The following is a 25,727-nucleotide window of genomic DNA, read 5'->3' as shown; positions in this document are numbered from 1 at the left end:
TCTCACCTGGCCCAAAAGTCCTGCCTTTGTTAAGAGATGCAGGGCACCAGGATTCCATGGTGGAGGAGGTATTCATGGAGAGAAGGCATTTGCACTCGTGCAAACTGAGTGTAAATCATCATGGACTATAGCACAGCTCTGTTGTGTGGCACACACAGTGTGCTTTGTGCAGCTCCAGCTGCAGTCTGGAAAGGCAGGAGAGGAACACAAGGCGTTTGGGGCAGGTGAAGGTGACGCCAAGGCACAGTCAGTTGGGGTAAAACTTTTATTCCTGTGGCAAGTTATTTATAGAGCTGGTCCACATTGATTCACCCACATTAAGGGTTTTTGTTTAGGCTTTTCTTTATCCTGGGAAAAAGTTTTTTGACCTACATAAAAAGGTTTGAATAAAGCTTTTGCATCCTTCAAAATCACTCATAAAACTTTAAAAAAAATTTTTTTTCAAGTTATTTGAAACTAGTATAAAAAAATTCACTCTGGTTTTGTTAGTTTTCCTTCCCTTATTTCTTTTTTTTTAAACTCTAAGTAAAAAGCAGAGTAGTGGGAGAGAAAGGAGAAAGGAGTCATTAAAGAAAACTGAACATTTCTACTTGAAAGAACTAGAGTTGAACTGGAAAATGTTCTTTCAACTTAAAGAAAGAAAAATCAGGAAAAAGTTTTGTCTGAAGGGTAAATATAAACGTTTCCAGTGAAAATGTTCTGAAGGGAGAATGGTTATTTTGGAGCATTTCTCTTCCCCAGCCCCATGGGATGCCCTTAGTTGTGCACTTAAAAATCTGAGCTGCACAGATCAGAGCCAGTGAACGCCTGGGTTCCTCCTTGGGACTGTGAGTTTCCTGCTGTTGCTTGGGGGAACAAACTCTCTGGATGGGGGTGCAGAGTTAGCAAGGGTTTGCTCCCAGTTTTAACCTCTGGAGCAGGGATTTCACCCATGGACAGGGCATGGCCACTCTCTCTCACAGTTAATGAAGCCTCCTGTCTTAACTGACAGTGTGAGGGTCGGTTTCAAAGTCACGGAGCCTTTTATTTAATCTGCATCTCTTCCTGTTGCAGAGAGCCCAGCACTCCATGTACGCATCACTTTTCTTTCTCCTGGCACCACATCCCTCTCTGCCTTCCGACACATATGTCTCTCGCTGGAATTTTTTTCTCCCAGCCTCCAGCACTGAAACAGCCGAGCAGCATTTGTGTGTCTCCAACAAGTAGCCACTGAGCCTGAGAAATGCATTAGCTGCCTGACCTGGTTCCAGCCAGGTGTGAAAAGATGCAGTGACTCTGGCTCCGCTCCACCTTTTCTGACCATGTGAGGAGAGGCAGAAGGCTTCTCCTCTCTCCACCAGTTTGCATCATTCAAGTCTACTTTAAAAAAAAAAAAAAAAAGGATAGGAGTGGTGAGTGGATAGACAGAGCCAATCATGAGGAAAGCTGGGCACATTAAAAGGCATTTACTGGGCTTTCTGTACTAGAAATGAAAGAAAAACCCTTCAATTAGCCGTCTGCCCAAGGAGCTGAGCAGGAAGGGATGAAAGCTGAGATGCTTTTGCAGCAGCAAAGGGAAATCTCCAGCCACGAGACGGTTTGTGGGCTCTGAGTCAGGCGGCAGCATCAGAGGGGTGTTCAGAGTGTGGTGCTGCAAAGTAGGGAACCTTCCTCTGTCCAGCTTTTCTGCCTTCCTCCGATTTCTTCTGCAGCTCTCCTTCTTGGGGATGTTTCTGCAATCCTAAATTCATACTCAGAGCATGGGACCTTCACCTCATCAAGTGCTGGTGCTCATGTCTGGAGCAATCAGCTTGTCTGCGTGCTCGGGGGGGGGGGGGGGTGATGTGGCTGCTGGGCAGCAGGATTACAGCTTCTGGTCCTCATCCTGCACAGCCAAGGGCCTCCTGCCCCATGCCTCTGTGCCCTGTATATCAGTATACCCTGGCAATGCTTTGGGTCACTTGTCACCATTTTGTAAAGCAAACAAGTCACCTGGGAAGGGAAGCAGCAGCTGTTCTGCTTCCTGAGGCTTGAAGCATCCTCTCCTTGCATGCACACGCACACAGAGGCTGCCTTTACCTAACAAACAATTATTTAACAAAGTATGCAAATAGTATAATTACTGTTATTTGTTTAGCTGTTATAAGTGTTTGAAATGTAAATGTCAACTTTGGGATTTTTGCAGGGTATGTGTGTGTTGTTGGCTTTCTCTCTCTTGCGTGTGTTCTCTCTGGATTGCAATTTGATGAATTTCTCCTTGTCCTAGAAAAAAAAGCTAATGTGATTTCTCTGCGATTACAGCAGAAGATGCCGAAGTGGGGATTACTCACAGTAACTCCTCTTACTTAGCAGATCTGAGTGGGAGGCAGGATTCATTACACGGAGCAGAGAAACAAAGAGGAAATGTCTTTCAGCTGACTGCTTGTGTCTGCCGAGGCAGCATCCTCACCAGTGCCAGGGCTTCCCTCCCTGGAAGGCAGAGGGTCAGGCAGGGCAGTGCCGGCAATGTCAGGATCTTGGCAGCAGGCTCACAGGAACCTGTTCCTGGCCTGCCACAGCTCCTCCATGCACAGGAGGAGTGGTGAGGAAGAATTCTGGTATTCTAAGAGGTGTTTTTTCCTCTGCAGGAGACTGGAGAAATAGAAATTATATTACAACCACCCTGGCATGGATTTACCCCACCAGCATGCTCAAAGTAGAGCCCTGGTACTCAGCACAGTGATGTTTTCCAAGGGTATGTCCCATGGTCACCCATCCTGGCTGGCATTTGGTATAAATGGAGCTCTGAGGAGATGGTTGTCAGTAGGTCATAGCCTGTAGTTCAGGTAATCAATCCAAGGCTTGTTACCATTGCCTGGGAGTCAGTCCATACTCTTGGTACTGAGTGGCTTTTGCACTCCAGTCTCAGCAGATGTTCCATGCTGGAAAGGCTGTTATGGACAGGGCAGGGCCTCTGGAACTGCAGCACCTCTGCTGATATTTCACAACATTCCGTACCTGCTGGGCAGAACTCAGCTGTGCTTGGGCTTTAGAGCTTCCTCAGATGCACAGCTCCAAGATGAATCCAGTTAGATTCATCAGCTGGCAAAAAGCCTGCCACCAGCTTTCCATTCAGATGGCTCAAAAGCCAGCCTAGGAGCTGGAGTGAAAGTGGAAAGGCTGCATCACTGCCATATCCCACTCTCCATCCCCTCCATGGCCCCTGTCTGCACAGCATGCTGGGATGAGGAGCTTGTGGTTTTCAGGTGAATCCCAGGGAGAGGGTTAAGAGGTTTTCACCTCCAGTGTGAACGAGAGGAACTGAAAAGAGTGAGACAGTAAACACTGCTACCAGCTTGGCTCCTGAAAGAGCAAGGGGAGCTTCATGCCCAGCTCAGCACCAAGGATGAGCCCAGAACCAGAGCACTCACTGCTTGTGGCAGAAGATCAGGATCCAGGTCTACTGGGATCAGTGGCTATGGCTGAGGATGGGTTGGGGCATAAGCCTAGACAGGGTGGTGGTGGAGCACAAGCTGGGCCCTGTGGCATGGCTGCAGCACAGTGAGAAGATGCTGAGCCAGGCTTTGCTGATGCTTGAGGTTTCCCCCTGCTTCCTGGCAGGGCGGGAGTTGCTGGCACAGGAGTGCCACCTTGGCGTGCTGGCTGAGTGCTAGGAGCTGGTGCCTGGCTCTGTTCATCTCCTAAATGGGGCTGTCCATGCTCTCTGGACCAGCTTGTTAGTGCCCTGCAGCCTGTGCTGGTACCTACAGCCAACAGTGATGCCTCTGGTCCCTGGACACTCACACCAGACAGTTGGGCTGTGGGGTGGAACCAACAAAGCCACTTGTTTCTTAATTGCAAAGACAGGAATCCAGTGACCTTTGGCAGATTTCATAGCCCAGCAGGCTCGTGTAATTGAAGCTGGTGATGATTTGTCATGGCTCTAAGCTTTCCCTATCTATTTCATTCCTCGCTCCCTCAGTCTCTCTTGTTCCTTCTTTCTCTTTCCTTCTTTGTGATCTCATTATCTCCATGCCTCTCTCTTTTGCTCTCTTCAACCGTAGCAATTCCCGGCATGGGGAGGTACCTCAGGATCTATTTGTCTTTGAGGGATTTAGCTTTTACCTGTCACAGTATTTTCTCCACTTCACATCCATTATCCAAGAAAACCTCTCTCTACCTGTGACCAGGAGACCTGCACCTGCCAGAAAAATCCAGTCCATTCCAAGAGTAATCATAAATAATGCATTGCTGTGGTCAGTACCCCCAAGCAGCCATGAGCTCCAAATCCCAACTTTCCACCCCTGTCAGGTGAAGGTTGAAGTGACATTATCACTTTTATTTAAATTCCCTCATAGGTGGCAGGTTCAATGCTATTAACATATTTCAATTCAAGCCATTCTTATTTTAATTAGCCTTAAGTAATTAGTTCTAATTCATTGCCATTTTTTGCTCTGCATATTTTGGGTTATTTACTTCCCTTGCTAAGTAACAATTTGATGTAATTATGTGCTACTCATTCTTTCTATTTACATATGCTCACTCACTCAGATTTCCTAGCTGAAATTTCAACAGATCCTTTGAATTCCCTCTTGAATTGTTTTCTGAGTCGTCAGTGGTGTAGAAATTGTGGGGTGGGAAGAGAATTGATCCTCTTCTCTGGACATCCCTGATGCCAACGGCAGTGACAGTGCATGTGAGCACCTGGGCTGGCAACGGGCTACTCTTGGCAGGGAAGGTCCATTGCCAGGCTTTGTTCCTGGGAGTCTGGATTCCCATATGAAAGGAGTTTGGGGACTGTATCCAACTCTTTCTGTCTTCCTCTTGGGCTGCTTTAGCCCAGATGCCAAAGGGACCAGTCACTGTTGCCGCTTCCTTTCATTTTCTTTGTGCAGCCAAAGATGCTTTGGCTTTCCAGAATGGAAATGCCCTGGCTTTCCAAAAGTGCAGTGCCTCTGTTGCTCAAAATCTCTACACCCTTTAAAATCCAGTATTTTTTTAGACATTTTGGGTACTGTGAGCAAATTTGCCACACTTATATTTTTCAGTTTTTTATCTGGAATGTGCTTTTATCTCAGCAGTCATTTTCATAATTCCACTGAAGGACCATATTCTTGTCTTCTTTCCTCAAGGATTGCCCTTTTCTTAGCACCTTCTCTGTAGCAGAGATTCTCAGAGGGTTGTGGTTCATCTGTCAGAGGCTGTTTGCTGATCAGCTACTCTGAATCCATCTCTTTCACTCTGTCAAAACTTGATTCTGAGAGGTCTTAACATGACTTCCTGCAGATCCTGCAAAAACTTGGATTTCATGCTCACATGGAGCGTGTTTATACCTGTGTGTATATGCCTCACAACTTTTAAGTGCATTATCCAACTTCAGCCAAATTTGATAGAGGGTAGCAATCTCAAAAATAGCAAGTTCCCTCAAGGTTTGAGCAGACAGGCAGAGGTAGAAGAGAGATGCCCTACTTCTACTGAGGAAAAAGCTGCCATGTTGTGCTGAGCCTTTATTTGATGCCAGTGAATCCATTTGGGAGAGAGCACACATCTCAGCACCCCACCCACAGGAAGGACTTCAATCAGCACATGCACCTTCTTGGTGCCCAAGTCAATCAGGCTCAAGGAAAGTAGGATTTCACAGTTCTGGTGCTCATGGAGCTACTTGTTTTTTTCAAGTAGCTATTTCACTGAAATCTTATCAGCCCTTTGAATCCACGTCCCATTAGCAAATCCTACTTGCTTCATGAATATGCACGTTTACAATGTGTAGCATTGGCTTAACTGCTCCCATTGAAGTTGATAATGAAACTCCTGCAGACTTCAAAGAGAATAGAGTCAGGCGATGCTGAGTGCTTTGGAAAATCCCACCCCTTGTTGTTATTTTATTCTTAATACATCCACTCAGGAGCCGTGGGATGGGACTAAATACTCAAGAATGAGTAAAGAGGAGAAAAAAAAAAAAAGATCAAAGAGCCAAAAATGAAAATCCAGATTCTGAGGTAAATATTTAAGGACCTGTCCTTGGATTTGAGACTCACTGTGAGAGCAGTTCTCCTTTTGTGTGAGGGAGGGTCACAAATGGCTGCCTTGAGGCATGAGAGCCACTACACACCTCACGCTGGCCTCCATCCATGATCTCCTCATGGAGGCCACCGGTGGAAGGTTAGATCTGAACGATGGGACCTTCAAACTGTGTCAAGGCTACACACGATCATGAGTTGGAGTAGAATTGATTCTTTAAGTTCTGTCCCTGCACTTGAGTTTTTGATGTCAAGGAGGGTCTAGAGAGGGACTGATCCCCTCTGCCATCACCAGGACATTGCAGAGACCCAAAGCATCCCATGGGTTATCAACTCTGCAAGCTAGCAGACTGCCAGTCTTTTCAATTCCATCTGAAATGATCCATTTCTCCACTCCCCTCTTGCTGTGAGTTGTGCAGGAGAAAGGTGTTGCAGAGTTCTACAGCCTTTCAGCTTCTTTCCAGTCAAACTATGTTCTTAGCTCTCCCTTTTCCCCACAGCTTGGTCCGTAGCATCCAAACTGCCATGGGGAGGTGAAGGTTCCCTACTACCACCCAATTTAGTGGAGTACTGTGTATCCAACTGACGCCAAGGGGACATAAACACGCTTAGAATTGTAACACACGGGTGATTTCCACTGGGCAGAACTCCCTCGACGTAAACACACATTCACCTGTTTTGCTGAATCAGGCCACGTTCTTCTTACAGGCACTTTGTGTTTCAGTGTCGGCTATTTTGGTATTTTCTTCTCCTAAGATTATTTCCACTGGAAAGAACACAGTATTTTTCGTTCCAGCAATATTTTTGGTAACAGTTACTATTTCCTGACAATATGTCTGTATTTTAGGACAAAACCAAATTACATGTTGGAAGCTCCTTTTCTCACTGCAGTTTCTCCAGCACTACTCACGAGCCAGTAACATCAAGACCATAATCTGGAAGAGGCACAATAGACACTATATTAAGTTTTATACAGACTTGCCATCAAATTACATGCAATAACTACTTGATCATGTTGTATCAATCCATTTTTGCCTGTCCATTTGAAAAGCAATTGCTTTTATCTTGATGGCTTATTTTTTTTAATTCAGACCTTGCAAGGATTTTCCCAAGAGTTTTTGTGTGATGACAGCAGAATTATCCTGTTCATCTGGTTTATTACAATATGATTTTGTTAGTGCATAGTTGCATGAAAAGGGGTATTTGTGAAAAGGACCCTTTCGTTGTTACTCATTTTAATTGTTTTTCTGATTTTTGTCTTTTATTATCTGTTCCTTGAAGTTTATAAAAATCTTGACAGCAGTTAGGACTTGATGTTGTAAAACAGTCATGTTGGAAACAGTGACAAATATTTTTTTTCTTTTGCTCTCCTGCCTGCCACCATGCTCTAGAAAACTGTAAATTTACCATCAAACTTCTGCGGAGTTAGAACCTCTCTTTTAAGGCCAGTAACAAGAGATAAGATTCTACTCCCTGGCTGCACCATATAATCAATATTATCATACTAATCCTTAGTCCTTTGTGTAATCTTCAAGGCTGTTTTCCTAATATAAGTGCTTTAGGAGAAAATAGAAGGATCATAATTGTGGAAGATTGTATTTTTTTGCCTCTTTTGCCCATTCCCTAATATCAAAAGGGTTAATTTCCCCATGCTCTATATCTTGTACAAACTTTGTATCAGTACAATTAACTCAGGTTGGTGAGCACAGAACAGGACATATCTTGTGGCATTATCTAACAGATTTTTCTTGATGATCAATTCCTTTAGCTTGGTCATGGAAAGACCTAAAGAAGTTGAAAGAGTCTCCAGTCTGGATTAGATACAAGTTATTCCTAATTTACATCCCAAATATTTGTTGTTCTGGTCAGTACTTGAAGCTTAATATTTTATTTTTAGCCTCTCTCTAAAAACAGTTGTGAAGAACTATACTTGACTCAATAGGTTTTATTATTAAAAAAAGCCCATAATAGTTATGGTTGCACTATTTTTCCAAGTGCCAAAGAAATCTTGGATAGTTGCAGAAGTAATTCAAAGAATGAGTAGAAATGATGAAGGAAGAAGTTCACACGAACGATGCCTGGTTGGAACCTGCGTGCTTTGTTCCAGATTGCAGTTTCGTTTCGAAACTTATATAAAAGCGCCTTATGGGATGAAACTTTCAGGTGTATGAAATCCATCCCATAATGTTTATTTTTGTATATGGACAGGAGATTACAGCTTCTGTATTGAACTTCCAAAGTCATCATCAAAAGCGATCGTTTCTTTTTTTGAATACTTTGTAGTCAGGTATCTGTCCTACACTAGTTAATTCATGTAAATCTAAAGAAGTGGTTGCAGGCAGGATGGCATCAGAAATATGGAAATAGAGCATCTGGGTAGAAAGGGTAGGTTTTTGCAACGTTCCCGTTGAAATTATTTTTTCCTGCCAAGTGAACAGATGCAGTGAAAACAGACAGTCTTATCGGCAGCCTTTCTTTCGGGGAGATTAAATGAGTGAATGATCTATCAAAACATTATTTCATTTGATTAAACAGAAGATATTTATAGCATTGCTAAATATAAACCAAACTGAGGGAAAAAAAAAAAAAAGAAAGTTCACAAAGAATGGGCACTCTACACAGTCAGGTGCTTTTCCTGTACCCAAAAGTATTTTTAAATTCCTGTTTCTTCACTGAGGCTGAGTGAGTGCAGTTCACTGCACACGAGGGTGTTTAGCAGACTACAGTCCTGATGCTCATATTTTGGTCTGATGCTGTGAGCTGCAGTATGTTTGCTTATAGATTTCCCTTTTTTTTCCACGTTACAATAACAACAACATACCTAAGGGTTTCAAGAGTCTGCCTTTTTCTTATGTTACAGTACAAGTTCTGGAATAAATACCTGGAAAGCCTGAAAATTTAGCAGTGAGATAATAGAATAATTTGTATCTTGCAGGAAAATACAAGATTTTGACACTTGGTTGCATTCTGAATAGAATATTAAGTTGTTATTATTAAAATATATTTCAGGTTAATTTTAATGTCATTTAAATATGAATGTTTAAAGATTTTGTTATGAGATAAAAATAGAAATGAAAAATTCTCCTAGAGTCTTACAAATGAAATGTTTGATTTTTCAAAACATTTCTAATTCTTTTAAAATCTGATTTTACCAGAACTAATTAATGTCATGAGAAATTTCAGCTTTGTTGAAATCCAACTTTCTGATGGGGGAGTGAACTAACACCTGACCAGGACTGCTTGGCTGCAGAGCTAGCTGGTCACATTTGGTTCCTTTTCCAGGAATTAAAAGTTTTTAGGCTTTTGACCATTGGTATGATACTGTAATGTTGGATTTTTTGTCTTCTGTCTTTTTTCCCAACTGAGCTACATCTTCTTATTTTGCATTTGTTCTGAAAAATTTCCATATTTTTGTACTTATATATAAACTCCCTTGTAATAAGGCAAGGCAAACCCTTTTATCTTACTGCCCCTTTCATGGAAGTCTCCTTTGGCCATTTTTATTTGTGATTTTGTCTTTTCCCTTGATTATGTGTTGAGATTTCTGTTAGACTCTTTAGTATTCTGTCTTGCTTTTGGGTTACTCTATTCGTCTTTGGAGCCTGTTGTCTCTGTAGTTCTTTATCAAGGGAGGCATGTTTTTATATCTGTATTTTCTTTACATTGTTAGCAATTCCAAGAATTTTCCTGATATAAGAATTTTCACTCCTTCATATAAGATATAAGATCATGAGTAATCCTGAGTCATTTAATTCTAAAATATCTTTTCTAAGATGGTCAAGCTGACATTTGTGTTCTCTGTCAACACAGTATTTGAGTCTAATACTGTATTTTCCCTTCTGTCCAGTGAACAATCTGAACCAAAGGATATCGTCATCTGAATGTTTTTGCTCAGATATTTAAATGCTAGTAGGGAAGATGACTATTGACTTTTCACTTAAATGATGTAGTCTTCTGCAAAAATCAATTTTCCTTATATATTCACCAGCTGTATTTAAGAACTAGCATTTGGCTAGCGCTTTTCAGGATTTAAAATAGAAAAATCTCCCATGCAGTGGCTTTCCTTGAGAGATATCCAGCACTTCACAGTCATATTGGTCTGTTTTTAAATAGAGGAAAATTGAGGCACAGCTGTAAAAACTTTTCCCAGGTAGCTCAGTGGCTGAAGCAGGCAGGAAAAGAGAAACCAAGTCGAAAAGGAGAAAACCAAGCATAGGTTCTGTACCTGTCCTGCTGGACTGTCTTATCACTAAGTAAATCTGTTCAGTTCACAGGAGTCTAATTTCTGTCACCAGGCCCTAAGGAGCCTGTGTGTTCCATGTTCCCTGACAGACAGACAGATGCACCCTTTGCATCTCTACGTTACTTTTGGTATCTCAGTGTGAACGGAAGGTCTTGCTCAACCCTGTCTTGAACACAATCCCAAAAGCACCATGAACAGCCTCTTAAACACATATGATCCATCTTGATTTTCCGGATGAGTCAGGAAAAAACACTGGGAATTTTTTTCTGACAGGTATAAGCCAATTGGTATGGAGAACCAAAGTCTCTAAGGCATTTCCCTGGCCCCTAAGGAGCCCCCTGGCTTCCAGCCATTGGCTTTCTGTCATCAGCTGCATTCTGTTCCTGGCAGTAGTACGCCCCAGGAAAGAGCACAAATCTTTCTCCTTGTGAATTAAAGCTCACAATTCCGTGTAGTTAAAAATCCTTCATTTTTATCTTTAGCCTCATGAATTTTATTCCCAGTCTTCCTGCACATTTGTTGGTTTTGGAGAAGGGTCCTGACATGCTTTTTGTAATTTAGCTGCCCTGCTCAGAACCAGTTGCAAACATTTCTTTTAGAAAACGTTTATGGGTGGCAGGCTGGCCTTCCTCTGGTGACTTCTCCTTCCATTTATTTTCCTATTCGAATTTCTCATGTTGATCTTTGAAATTGCGATGTCTGGATGTTCTGTAGAGTTTCTGGGTTCCCAGTCCTGGGTTTTGCACAGATAACCTGTCCCATGGTATATTGCAGGAGTCAAGTCTGGAGAGGTTTGGGCATGATGTCTTTAAGAAGTGGCTTAGATGGCTCTAAGATATATTATCTCTTAGATAATACTAAGGTCTTGGTCTTCTGAGAGGACTGAAACTGGCTTCCACTGAAGTCATGGAAGTAGTAATATCTTTTATTTCTGGAAGACTCATAGCAAGAAGCCTCCTAGAAGACAGTGGGATTATTTTTGCAGAGTAGGTTATTAGTATGACCCTGGACTCTGGCAAAACTGAGACATAAAACTTTTTGTCTACAAACCAGCTTTTAAGGTAACCAAAACCTTAAAATTGCAAGACATGGCTGCTCAAAACTGGGTGTGGGTACAAGAATACAGCTGATATTTCAGAACTAAATAGTTGGTTTCTAGAAGTTTAGAACTGCTAATCTCAGGAAACCCAGGCTCAGTAAAAGGCTTGACCTTTTAGAGGCTCCACTCAGTCCTTGCTTTCCTCCCAGAACTGCAAAATTACAACTTTCAGGTCATACTCTGGAAGTGATGTGTACCTTTTGCATGACATAAACGAGCTAGATGAAATGATCAGGCACCAGCGTGTCCTCAGGTCTTAGTTAAATACTGAGATCACCACAGTGTGTGCCTATGATGATTTCTCCTCCCTCGTCTCCTGTCTGCTGAGGGAACTGCTTTTCTTGTGTCTGTTCACTGTAGGTGTCGGCCAAGTGCTCCCAACCTACCATCACTGTGACACTGTATTGCCACAACTGGGGTTGCTTTCACCAGTCAAGCACGGCCTGTTTTAGCATTAGGAAGGTGAGGTGTTTAGGCTAAGTTCATCTAGACTTCTCCATAGTTGGTGGAGAAAGTTGAACATCTCCAGAATGTAATTCATCCCATCCAAAAATAGACGTCTAAGACAGGAAGAATGAATCACTCTCTGGGGGTTGGTGCACATCTCTCTGTTCACTGATGATAAAAGAAGTCTAGACAATTACCTTAACCTAGACACCCAGCTGTAAGCCACCTTCAGCTGCGTGAGATCTAGCTGTGCTTTCAGGTCCCTAAAGACAGATTTCAACCCCCCTGTTCAAATGTGAAGTAGCTTTCTGATTTCACAGCAGCTTTCAAGCTGAAGTCACCGACAATCAGAATCTCAGTGAGCCACATATGGCAGTTTTACCATAACTGAATAGCTTTTTAATGAAAGGGTTTTTACCCTCAGTCCCATCTGGGAGTTATCCATGAGAAGCTGATGATGGTTTGAGAAATATTTCTTTCTATTACTTGCTGAATCATTGCCACCATTAAGTGTTGCTGCATAATTTCCTCATGAGGAGTCTGTTGCATGTAGATAATACTCAAAATGTGGTCCCCATTGATTACTTTGATTGAACACACCACACACGATGTCTGCCATGGGCAGGAGCACAGCTCTTCAGCTGGTAGTTGCAAATGCTCACATTTGTGAGTTCATTTCTCATGGTCTGAAATTCATCTCTCATCCTCACTCTTGCTTTCCCATGAGCTCGATTGTTAAAGCTTTTGGGGAAAAGGAAATACAGGGAAAGGCAGTGGATGACTGCAGAAGGCAACAGAGTAGCAAGACCATAAGGAGCATCCATGGAGCCTCGGAGGAGACCACAGTGGAGGCAGCTGAGAGGAGAGAAAGCCTCCAGCACTGGACAACCAAAGGGTTCCCATATCCACTGCTGCAGTTTCTCACTGCCCATCTTGCCCCTTGGAGATGACCATTGCAGGAGCAAAGCTGGCTGAGCAGCTTTGCTTGGATGTTGGCTGCTCCCCTTTCCAGCCCATGTCTTTGAGCAAAGCCACCTCCAGCTGGTGCTCCCATGAAGAGACCAAACAGTGAGCAGAGGAAAGCGCAGCCCAGCTCCAGTCCCAGCCCTTGTCCCCACTCCCAGGGGGTGATACCTGTTCCTGTTTGATTGCAGAGCAGGCAGGTGAGGATGATGATGTCTCCAATGGGACAAATGGTTCACCAGCAGAGGTGAGCAGATGTGTTGCTCCACAGGCAGGGTGAATTGGTGCCAATTTATGTGTCTAAAGCTTCTAGCCCAGGCATGTTAGAAGGTTTGCAGACTGCGCACCTTCCACATCTCTGCAGAGAAGAACATCTTGGCTCACCTTGAAATACATGATGATTTAACTCCTTTGACTTTTGCTTAGAGGTTATATTTTTCCCTTGCTATTTTAAAAAATTCAATTCAATGTGGAAGCACAGTCTTGGAGGAAAATACTGAAACTTATTGACCAATATGGTTAATGGAAAACATTCCCTTTTTCAAGATGTCCTTTGTCTCTCTCTTAAGGGAGATGGCAGTATGTTTGGATGAATCATGAAATGTTTGGGGTTTTTTTGCATGTGTGTGTGAATTTTCTGGTTGCCAGGAAAAATAATTTGCCCAGGGATGCTACAGGTGTCTCCTTGGCTCCCCTGCCAAGACATCTGCCCACTGCTGCCTGCAGGAGCCCTCGATGGAGTCCAGGATGAGGCAATGGATGTGTTTCTCTCTGGGACTTCCCTGCTTCATCCCTCGCTGTGTCAGCGCTGAACACAGCCTGCCGAGATTCGAGCAAATATTCAAGAAAAGGTTCAGGTTTTCACCGAGCTCAAACTATTGTACAAGAAATACCCTGAAGCAAAAACAGATCCGTGAGACACCGTCACACCGAGTCACTTCCCCCACCCCGGCAGGCACCATGCCGTACCAGACAAACTCCTCCAGATAGGATCCAGGCAGAGATGTTTGCTTAACACAGCAGCTCTTTGAAAAGGCAAATAAATGGACACTGAAGCTACACAGACGTGTCACTGTGCAGCGATTTCCGTTTAGCATTTACGTTTAGTGCCAGGAAACCCTGACTCATGAATATGAAATCAGAAGGAAAGGAAGAAAGCAGTTGTTCATTATTAGAGCTTCGAATCGGGCATGTGGTGGAAATTAGCACTAAAAACATGCAGGTTAAAAAGAGAGGGGCTGGCTCTGGTGGTCCAGGAGGCTCGAAGAGCCTGGCTCTTCAACCAGGGGATGTGCTTTTGTGGGGCAGTCTCTGCTCTTGGGCTTTGCCCATGGGGTGTTGCTGATAGAGAGGAACTCTCAACCTCAGGGTTACCCGTGATGAGGCTCTTGATCATATAGAGGTGGGGGAAAGCTGGTCCTGAATATTCTTGGAAATCCTCCAAATTTACGCTGGGGCAATGGTGAGCAAAGACGGGGAAGAAGAGCCACTTAATAATTATCAGAAATAAGAGAAATAACCAAGAGCAACTTCCAAGAGAAAGGATCAACCTCAGATGGAAATCCTGAGGTTCCAAAAAGAAAGTTCACATTAATGGAGGTTCAGTGGGGTAAAAATGAAGGAACCCACAGCCCTGATCCTTCTGCAAGTGCCTGTCTCTGTCCCATACCTGCACCCTAGAGCTGAGAACAGCCTCTGTGAGCCTGGGGCAAGCCTGGCTCCCTTCAACACAAGCTGTCTTTCTTCCAGCCATGAAGGTGAGACACCCATCCTTCTTTCTGCCCCTATTTCACCTTGAAAAAGCTGAGCTTGTTCTGCCTTGAGCCCTCAATGCCAGGCCCCCAGGAGGGATGTGAGTCAGAATCACAGCATTATGGAATACCCATAGTTGGAAGGGATCCACAAGGATCATCGAGTCCCGCTCCTGGTCCTGTACAGGACAACCAACCCCAAGAATCACACCATGCACCTGAGGGCATTGTGCAAACTTTTTTTGAACTCTGGTAGGCTTGGTGCCATGACCACTTCCCTAGGGAGCCTGTTCCAGTGCCTGAACACCCTCCGGGTGAAGAACCTTTTCCTGAAATCTCTGAGAAGAGTGATGCTATCGCAGCAAATATTTTTGATGGTACCAGGAAGGAAGAAGCAAATAAAGATATTGCTGCAGGGCAGCAAGGGCTTGATTTCCAAAGCAGCTCCTTGCATCAAACCCTGGGAGCAGCTCAAGGCAGCAAGGAAGTGTGTCATCCCCACTGGTGTCTTAATCTGAAGCCACCCAGCTGTGCTGTATAAGTACCCCTCTGTTTCCTTGCATTTTGGTAATTCCAGTGCCCTTAAAATATTGCAAGAGCTAATCTATCAGTGTGGGGCACAGCAGGTCACAGTAAGAGCAGAACACTCAGCAGATCCCCCCACCCTGGAGGGTATGAGGTGCCAGGCAGGCTGGGCAGGAGGTTGGATGATGGGTTGGGTGGGCAAATGCGCATGAGACCGGACAGATCTGCCAAGTGTCCCTGTGCCACCTCTGCCCTCAGTGACAACACCGGATCATGGCTGTTTTGCAGACCCAGGCTTTGCCCTGAGGTTGGGCCATGGGAAGCTGCTGGCAGGGCTCTGCTCCACCCTGAGCAGCTATGACAGCTTCAGAGAGTCGTTAGCAAGCAAGGCGTGCTTGACGTGAATAATTAAAACACCTGCTGTGCTTTTAAATAGTTCAGAGCCAGCCTTGGAGCTGCATGTGTGAGCAATGGCTGCTGTCTTCGGAGGAGGCCGGAGGAAAGAGGAGGGCCAATATCCAGTGGAAAATTAAGGGCTTGATACTGCTTCTGGCAGGAGGAGGGATGATGCTGGCAGCTTCCACAGGAATGCAGGCAGTCCCTACTCCTGAGTGAGACTGGAGGCTGACACAGCTCTCCTTGCTGATGAACAGGCATCTTGGCACAAAACTCTCCTAAGTTTCCTCTCTGCCAAAGGCTTGAGCAGCAGTGGAGCTCAGCACCCATCCTTCCAGCTGCCCCAGGGCTCTCATGCTCGTTCAGCTCTCCAAACCCATGGGATGAGGACATGGAGCAGGGGGATGGGGACAGCAACACAGCCTTGGGGACAGTAAGTCACTCCACCAGCACTGGCAGCATGGTGCCCCTCTCCTGAGCACACAGAGGTGGGGTCTGGGGAGGATGCGCTGCCTTTTCCAAAGATGCCGCTTCCCCAAGATATCAGTTTGGCACCAAAATCAAAACAGTTTCTGCATGAACAATTAACAAAGAGTTTCCTGCAGTCTCTCAGCAGCCTGACTCCCTCCATTCCTGTGGTGCTGTTGCTACTCCCAGCTGCCTCTGAGTTTTTATCAGAATAGCACTGAAGGCCCCTGTCCTCCACCACGGAGGAACTTCATGGAGCAGGGGAAGATATAAAACACTGTGTTGGTGTCAGTGCCGCTGGAGCGTGGAGCTGGGAAGCTGTAAATCATCTCTTCTTGTGAAAAAATGAGTTTCTAGGCAGGAGATGGAGGGAAAAATGACATTCCCCATGAGTTAGTTTCAGATTGAATTAAACAATCGGTTGACCATAGATATATATTTTTCTATATATATTTTTCCATGGAGAGCCTGGACAATTCCAATTTGGGGTCACTGTGAAGGGATCTTTTTTCCTCTTTTTTTTTTAGTTCAGCCAATGATCCAAAAAATCAGTTATTTTCACAGCTTTGCCATGAATACCTCCAGGGCAGATGAAAGCAAAGTTTTTAGTAGAGACAGGGAAAAAAAAGGCTGTCTGGGGACTGGCACGGTGAGGGGGGAGGGAGACCTGTGTGCTGGCAGCTTTGCAACAGTGTGTGAACAGCATCCTGATGGTTGGTCCATTCCCTGGTCCCATGTGGGGAGTAGGAGCTGCTGCCTGCCCCCCTTGCCCATGGCTCTTTGCCCAGGAAAAGTGAGGGCTCCTGAGCTGAAGATCAACAAATTAGTCTTCTTCTCCCCCATTGCAGAACGCTATCCATCTAAAGATTTCCTTTAATTTAGAGCCGTGTAGAGTTTGAAAAGCCCTTCAAGTTCACTTGGGCTGATGAATTGGTAATTGAGTGTACCTGGATGTCGGTGCCGGCTCTGCCTCTCTCTGCATTTGTATCAGTCCGTGTTTGTTTTCTCGAGCTGTAAATCACTGAGAGCTTGGAGAGGCTTTTATCAAATCCTGCTAGGAGCCAGTCACTTTCCCTTTCACAAACACATTGCTAATGCCATGTGGAACCCACTGGCTTTGCTGCTCATTTAAAAACAATGAGGATGTTATTAAATGGAAAAAAAAGAATCCTTAGCAACGGGGGAGAAGGAGGAGGAACAGAATTGCTCCTGTCTCTCCGGTTTTTGCTCCTTTGGTCTAATATCTGTCCCATTGATCTCCTAATATGCCCTGCTTTGAAAGCCTGATTTATTGTCCCTCACTCTCTTATCTCCCTGCGTGTCTCAGTGTGATAGAGCACACATTGTTCTCGGCTTCATTAGCCACCAGCAGGTCGGCTGCCACCCTTGGTCCAGCCCCACGAGCTGCTTCCCCCTCCTGGGCTGCACAACTGTGCCCCTTTCTCCACAGCCTCTGGCCTGCCCTGGCCAGCACTGGGCATGGAGAATTAAGCAGGTTGTTTAAAGGAGTCAGGCTCTTCCTCTCAAGGTCTCCAGGTTCTCCGGTGTGTCCTTGGTGTCCACCTCTCCAGTGGCCTCTGAAGATACCTGACCCTCTCCATCAGCTGTAGAGGACCACGTTGTCCATATCCATGACCGATACTCAGTCCAGTCAATGTGCTCCAGTGCTGACAAATATGACAAAGGGAATTTCAGACACTAGAGGTAACACTCCTGATTTGCATTTCTTGGGGCCATTTCAGTCCCTCATCCAATGGAGGAGGTGGAACAGCACCCCATGGCTGGTATAACCCAGCCTACGTTTGAATATAGATTTTCAGTGAACTGTTACGGTGCTATTTGCTCAGCGGAAAAAAATGGTGAGTTAAATCCATTGACAAAGAAATGTGAGAACTTTGCAATCTGCATGTGAACATTTTGTGAGCATAAAATGAGGTGAAGTTTGCCAAACCGATTATTCATTATGAATTGTTCATTCAGCTCTAATTGCTTGGGTCTAGCTGTTGTTAGAAGGACTGTGTGATGCCTTTGTAGTACGCAGTTAAGGTCAGAAAAGTGTTGGTAGAAATTACTTCATGTTAAGTCAAGCTTTTCTTTGGGTGTAATGGTGCTGTTCCTGCTTCGCTTAGAAAGAGCAGTAAATGATGCTGCCTGGCTCCTTGTTGGCCCTATGCAGCCCAGGTAGCTAATGGAGGGTGAGTGGTGCCTTATTGGCTCCCACTTTCTCTGTAGAAGGAATAATTAAATTCACCTCCAGAATCCCCATCTTCTCATATGTGGCACCATGCAACTTCCCTGCATCTTAGCTAACTGGATTAGAGATTACGCATGCCAGGATCACTGATGAGAAAGCACAAGCTAGAAAGTATCTGTTTGGCTTTCAGATTCCAGCTGGTATTTGCAGGACTTAGGTTTAGGAAAATCATCACTTTTTTTGCTCCTAACCTGACAAACTTTGCCTGGAAACCCAGAGGAACAAGCACCAGGGAGCACCACCGTCTGTCTTCCAGCAGCAATTTCTGAAATGGAACAACACTTTAAAGTCTTGCCAGTTCAGCCTTTCACTTTACAGAATATGTGCCCATCTCTAAAATACCAGGTTATTTTTCCTTACCCCCATAATATTCCCATCCAACATTCACTCTCCTGGAAATCACCCATGCAACATTCACCTACCTGCATTCAAATACCTGTCATTGTTCTTGTGCTATTGCCCTTCTCCTTCCAATTTAGAGATTATATTTCATAACTGACCTCCGACTACCTATCGCCTCCCCGTGACACTTCTCACCCTTGTCTACCTGATTGATTAGCCTATTATGCTTTCCACTCTTCTGATGACTTACAGATTGCCCCATATCTGTCACAGGCTTCCTTTTGTTCTCTAATATTCTTGGAGTTTTGGAACACCCTCCAGCTGCCATTCTCCCTCCCCATTCCCTGGCCTCTATCTGCCTCTCTTATGAATATCTGCTTTGGAAAAAGGAGAAGAAATCTTTTGTGAAATAAAGCCCTACCTGCTGTGAGTTCACACATATGCTGGTAAAAACCACTTTTAAGACACTGTCATTCTCAATGGGGCTCTTTATTTTCTTTGCACCATTTGGAGGTAATAAAATGTCACTAGACCAGGCTGTGATCAGTGACATGGCTTAGAAGGCAGCTTTCCCCAGAAAATTTCTCACCTGCATAAGTCAATGACACAGCAACAGAGAGGGAGTGATGTGTTTAAAGATGCGTTTGGGTAGGAGGGTTCTGCCTCTGCTGGGGGAGAGGTCTGGGACTTGTCCCAGATCCATCCATCTCCCTGCGCTTGTCAGAGGTTGTCCAGCTCTCTGATATTGTTCCAGGCTTGTCCCAGCTCTGTCCATCACTCTGACATTTAATTAACTGCCCTGTTCTCCTGGATCTTGTGCTGGATTTGTGTTGTCTTTCTGAAATACCTCTTAGGTCATGTCTGAATATTACTAACAGGAGGAGTAACAAAATGGTTGTCACTAATATTGCTATTATTGTTATTATGTTGATGGTAATAAAACAAGACATTGAATACCACGAAGATGAGCACTGTTACGCTCACTGTCACTCCTTCTTGCTATACTGGTTTTCTAACATCACAGGTGAGCAGGAACTGACAGCAGTGGGAAGCATAGAGAGCCCTGACCAGCCAGGCATCCAAAAGTAATAGAAAAACAAGGAGGGGGTTGGAAGTGACAACTGAGAGCAATAAAATCACACTTAAGATTTAAAAAGACGTTTATGAGACCAATCCTGCAGTGTAAGGATGATTATTAAGCTAATTAAAACCTGTCCGTGCTGGGTGGCTGATGCTGGTGGTGGCAGTGACTCCTCACTCCTCCAGGAGCTCGGCATTGATGTCTTGTACCATCTGCCCTGTGCATGCCCAGAGCCATCCATCTTCCTTGCATCTTTTTCAGTCACTGTCTGGCATTTGTCCCGTCCTTTTTACTTCAGTCCCATGTCCCCTTCCAGTGAATTTCTTTTCCCTTTTCATTACTCTGTTGAGCAGCTGATCTCATTTGGACCTCCTTTTGGTCCTCCTCCCTTTCACCTCTGGTCCCTGTCTCTGTGTTCAATCCATAACTTGAGCAGCCATGCTGTCCTTGGGATGGCTTCATGTTAATCAAGCCATCAATCAATCAATGAATCAATTAATCTTTTATGCCCCCTGATGAAACTCCCTCTTATATTTTCTCTTCTTTCCTTGCAGTTCAAACACTGGGCCTGGTGACCACCTTGTGGGACCCCAAATGCCGTGTCCAGTGTGGCTCCCAGCCCCTGCAGACAACAACTAGGAGACGTTCATGACTGTAGCCAGGACCAGCAGTGACACACAGGCTCAAAGGTAAGGGGTGACCTTGTCAGTGGCATCTCTGCAGTGAGAGAAGTAGCTGGTGAGACATCTGGCCATGGGAGAGAGCCAGCAGGGATGGAGCAAGTCTTTCTGGGGAGGGTTCCAGTACCAGGAAATCCTCCCCAGGAGGGGATGGCAAAGGGGAGCCTCATGGCATTCGTTTCCAGTAGGGAAGAGACAGTGATCCAGGGTTGTGGTTCTCACATTGCTGTTCTTGGGGTGATTCCTGGTGGGACTCTGAGTGATGTCCAAGTGTTGACCTTCCCGGGGAAACCCTGAGTGGCTGAGCTGCAGCTACTGCACTCCTGAAAGTGTGGTAGCAGTGAAAGTCATCATGGTTGTACTTTCAATAGTTATTTTTTTAAGACTGGATTCACATTCTTCTTTTGAGCTTTAAGGAAAATGGAAAAAGCACATTTTTTTCCCTGCAAATGAGAAGTACAGTGTGTGCCTCCATCCCAACTTCTACAAAATTCTGTTTTACAAAGCAGAAAAAGAAGATCAGGTTCATGTTGGTGTTGTAACTCAGTTTTCTAAGACCAGATTTTGCCCCATGTTTCCTGTTGAAATGACTAGCTGTGCTGGGCACTTAGAAATTTTCTCTCTCTTTCTCATCTCCACCTTGACATTATGAAAAGGGTTTTCATCAATCCATTGAAAGAAGGAGATAACTTTTGTATGAGAGTGCACAGTCGACAGGGTTGAGTTTTTTGGATAGTATATAATTTTTTTTACACTGTTATTATTTAAAACATGCTTTTTAAGAGGACAAAAGGGAATAGCTTAATGGAAACAAATTTCTGTAGCAAAATGTACAGCTGGATAAAAAAAGATTATTTCTGTTATTGCTTGGGTAGACAGGTGAATTTGGAATTTGAGTACAAAAGGTGTTAAAAAGTCTACTTAAACTTCCTTTCAGTGTTCTCTTGAGATTGAAAAGAGTAATTTTTGGAGAAAAACTTTTTCTCTGAGCCTCTATTTCCAGCATTGTAAAATCTATAGGAGCGGCCTTTTGCCACAACCATTATCATGTTTTCACCTTTTCTTCTTCCACTTCATTTGTCATTTTTTTGAGAAAAATGTAGTGCTGGTGAAAGGCAGGCGGGTCCATGGGTTGGAACCAGTCTGGAAGGGACGGACAGCAGGTGCTGGGGCATCTCTGAAAGCCAAACCAGACCATGAGGATGCAGTCCCTGATGGGAGGGAAGGAAAGATGGACAGCCTGGCCTGGGGGTAGTCAATTTGAAAGCATCTACAAGTCTACAGCTCTTGAGACCACCTTTCCAAAATGACTTTTAACCAATTAGGAACCTAAACATCAATGAAGATAAGCAGAGCTTAAGTACTCAGGTTCCTCAGGGCAGACACAAATATCTCAGCAATGCAGACAGATAGACAGTTTGCCTGTCCTGATGGATCCAGACCCAGAGCCAGGCAATGAATTACAAATATAAGTGCCAAAACAGCAGGCTTGGGACACAAAGGATAAAAGACAGTTGTGTTATTTGAGCTGATAAGCTCTGTGTCTCGTCTGGAAGATGCCGGCATCAAAGACTCCTGCAGGGATTTTACAATGGAGTGTTATACCATCCAGCACTGAGTTAGTGAAGATGTAAAATGGGCCTTGCAGAGAAAGCTTCATGCCTGCCACAAAGGAGCAGAATAAGAGTTTGTTTTGAGAACTATTAGGCTGAATAATTTGGGATTGATCTCCACGGACACTGTGAGATATTGTTCCCCACAGAGCAATGATTGCCATTAGTGTCTCAGCTCCCTGCCTTCTTCTTCCTTCTTCTCCCCAACCTCTGCAAGGGCTGGGTCAAATGCTGCCCAGGCAGCATGAACAATATTTCCTCCTTTTTGGTAATTATTGTCTCTTCTATTCATTCCTCAGAAGCCTTTTCATAAGCAAGAGGTATTTTCAAAGGTTGTAGGCATTCATCTCAATGTACATTTTCATGGCTATTCTCCTTGGAAGAGCCAGAGAGCTAATTTACTTTATTAGACCAAATGAAAGGAGCTTGTGGAGGTAGCCTTGTGCAAGGGGTCAGGGAGCTAGACAGGAGAGACCTTTGAGACGGCCACTGAATGTCTTGCAGGAACTGAAAAGTAGGTTTTGCTGTTTAGTTTGGTGCTGTTCTTCCTTACATTGTGCAAGCTCCCTTTCAAGCACCAAGTGCTGAGATCTTTTGCATGGTCCCATCACTGATCTAGTCATGAAGGCTTAAGAACATTCACTTCTATAGGGAAGCATAACACCTTTGGATTGGCAAGCCTGGAGGTAGCCATGCTCATTCAGGGAGCAGGTGTCCAGGTGACTCTAGTGAAGGTTCCTATGATGGGGAGCCCCATCCAGCCCATCCATCCCTGGTGTGGGCAGGTCTCCGGCGACACCCGACTGTGCAAACCCTTCTCCAAGCAGCTTCATGCAACGAGCAGATGACTAAAAACCGTCTCCTGGGCAATTCACTTCATTCATCAATTAAATTGTTTGCTGTGAACAGTTTGGCCCCATCCAGCTCCAGGATTTCAGCCTTGTAATTTTGCTGGCAGAGGACAGCAGTGCCATGTCCGTGAAATCTGCCTGCCAACTGCTTCCCCTGCTAAGCATTTTCTAGGCTAACGATCCCAAAAACCTTGCCAGCAGCCTCAGCTCTGTCCCTTTCAGGGCAAGCCACTCATTTAAACGTGAGCACATCTAAATGACTCCATCTGCTAAGTGACGTTAGTAAAGAAAAGATTATAGCAGGAGTTAGTGCTGTGTCCTCGGGTTGTAACCCTGTTATAAAATGGGCTGGAAGAACAAGGGGACTGTGAGGAGCTGAGGCTCAAAACCACCTGGGTGACTGTCAGCTTGATTTATTTTCTTGCTCATTAGATAAATTAGAAAACTGGCAAAAGACATCATTGCCCACTCTCAGCTGCTTGGTAACCTGCCACGTGGCACGAGATGCCGGCTGCAGGGAGATGCAGCTCCTTCCCGCCTCCCTGGCCCCTCTCCCCAGGGACAGGGGATGGGACTTGGGTCTGCTGGTGCCACACATCTCCTCAGTGGTCCTGTCACCCTAAACCACCTCATTGTGACCCATCTGGCCAATTGCTGGCAACCATTAGAATTTCACTTTTCTCTAAAACTGTTGATTTTTTAATAGCACCAGTTTCCTAAGTGAAAACAGCGGCCCCAAATATTGCTTTTGAACACTGGCTTTGACCTCAGAACTAAAGCAAAATAACCTGGTTTGTGGCAGTATTTGTCAGCCAGGACCTGCTGCCCTTCAGAGATGTTGTTCAACATTTTGATCTTGTGGCTTGTAACCAGTCTGCCTCCAGCAGCTGCCCCCCCCTTGCTTATGAACCAGACTAATTTTTGTCTGTCAGAAGGATGAAGCTTAATGGTCAGACTTGCTTTAAATCCCTGGGTAAAATTCACTATCCAGGAGGTCAGACTCCAATTACAGCGCCTTCTAACCTAAAAACTCACTGAAATATTCAGCCTACATAACCAAATGTTAAATTTGGATCATTTAAGCCATCTTCTGTACGTTTAGCTGTGTCTGATGCACTTCCATAGTACGAAATGAGGCCACTGTTATACGCATTGTATTTACACACGAGGAAAAGCTTCCAGCCAGGATGAGCTATTAAGAGACTGCAATGCATTTCTCAGCCAATGTGGAGGAATCCCCGCTGCAAAAAGATGCTGAAACCAGGGGAAAACCAGGGCAGGGACCTCCTGGGAAGGAGACCTTGGGGGTCCCAGCACCACCCTGCTGGTGTAAGGAGGTAGGGCAATACCTGCCCTGTGGACCATGGTTGGAGCAGATTTCCATGCCCCTTTTTCTGCCTGTGGGATTTCTGCGCTGCCTGCACAGGATCCTTGTCACCCTGTGTTGGGACATGCGTGTCCCTGTGGCTCAGCCTCCTGCCAGGTGTGCTCCCATGTGTACAAATGCTGCTGGGAGGCACAGGGTGGAGAGACGGGGCTAATTCCTTCCTGTCATATGCAAGGAATCGGCTTATGGTCCGGAGCTCCGATTACTCTTATCTTAGCCTGCATGATGCTAGCCACATCCTGAAATTACCCAGCTTTTTTCAAAATCCAGGGGATGGTTTGGACTCACCTGACCAACATGAGCAAATTCCAGCCCCCCTCTTTCATCCCCAGCAGGTTCGTAGGGCTGCAAGCTAGCACAGACCCAAGGCTGAACTTGGGGGAAGAGGTGTATGAAACCCCAAATGCACCCTATGGGAAGTGCCTGGGTGTGATGCCCAATCTGCCTGCAGGACTCGATGGAGTCTGGTGTGGAGCAGCACCTTCCCAGCCACTGCACCAGAGCTGATTGCTCAGGCAGACTCACCTGCTGGGATCCTGGCAGCTAATGTGCCTCTGAAATGGCCAGCAAGGGATAGATGCTGTCAAGCAAAACATGGAGTGAAATGTTTGGCTGATGGGATTAAACAGTGAATCCCACCTGTCTGCTGTGTGAGACACGACACGGCACCACACGCTCCTACCCGGCACCGCTCCTCATTTCCCATCACTGCCGGCCAAGCCCACCCCGCTTGGAAATTAGAGTGGGGGAATCAAAGTCCTTCTCCACCTGCTCCTGCTGTGCCTCTCAGCCACTGACATTAACACCGAACAGACTGTCAGTAGCTTTGAATGGATTTTAATAACCCCCTTGCGAGCCTGAATTACCCGCGCAGCGTGAGGTCCGGTGTGCGTTTGGAAACCTGGCGATGAGCAGTGTATCAGGGGCCAGACCAGCTCCACAGGCTGTGGACACAGGGCCAGACCAGCTCCACAGGCTGTGGACATGGGGCCAGACCCACTCGAGGAACTGTGGTGGCTTCTGCCGATGCAGCCCCTGGCACAGCAACCTGGCAGCTGCCTGGTCGCTGGAGAGCTGCTGCTGCTCTGGCACCTGCTGCCCACAAGTGTCCTGTAAGGGCCTGCTGAGCTTCCCAACAGTGAGGATGCTGATCCAGGTGGCCACCTCCACGGGATGTTTTCACCTCTGGGGCAAAGTACTGGCAGATGCAATAGGTGGTGGGAACCCCCCCGTGCCACCAATGAGAGCGGCCCCAGCCCCTACCAGCACGTGGCATAAAAATAGCAGCCTTGGTTTAGCAGACTCTGTGGATGGAATGCTAAATGAGATCATGCCTGGCCCAGTTGAGAGTCTGGACTAGTGTATGAAAATCTAGCAAGAAGATTAAAAGGTGTCCCCAGGCAGAAGAGGGTATTTATTTCTCTGTGGCTGAGATGCACATGGCGTGGGAGTCACAGGGACAGTGACCTCCCCTGAGCACCTGCACGTGGGCAGCACCATGTCCCCATGGGGGCTGATCCTGGGGACAAGGCACTGACCAGAAAAGCTCCTTCTGAGATGCAGGTGGACACATCCAATCTCCCCTCCTGCACCAGAAAAGGGCTTCCCACCCGGGATCTTCACTGCCAGCCCTGCAGCTCCTCTGAAAA

General features: G+C 45.4%; 1 protein-coding gene across 3 annotated transcripts in view; it reads left to right on the top strand.

The window, feature by feature from the left end:
• ELFN1 (extracellular leucine rich repeat and fibronectin type III domain containing 1) overlaps window positions 1-25,727 on the top strand; it is a 105,371-nt gene that overhangs the window by 38,679 nt on the left and 40,965 nt on the right. For 2 of the 3 annotated variants that reach the window (XM_027683661.1, XM_027683660.1), the window contains exon 3: window positions 20,102-20,236. The gene's annotated coding sequence lies outside the window, so the exon portion shown is untranslated. Of the gene's footprint in view, window positions 1-20,101; window positions 20,244-25,727 lie in introns of all 3 variants that reach the window. The other variant, XR_003534282.1, reaches the window with a different exon arrangement.

Source organism: Neopelma chrysocephalum, unplaced genomic scaffold (assembly GCF_003984885.1).
Source record: "Neopelma chrysocephalum unplaced genomic scaffold, ASM398488v2 Primary Assembly neopelma1_65, whole genome shotgun sequence".
Classification (NCBI taxonomy): Eukaryota; Metazoa; Chordata; class Aves; order Passeriformes; family Pipridae; genus Neopelma; species Neopelma chrysocephalum.
This window is presented reverse-complemented; position numbering and strand designations above follow the sequence as displayed.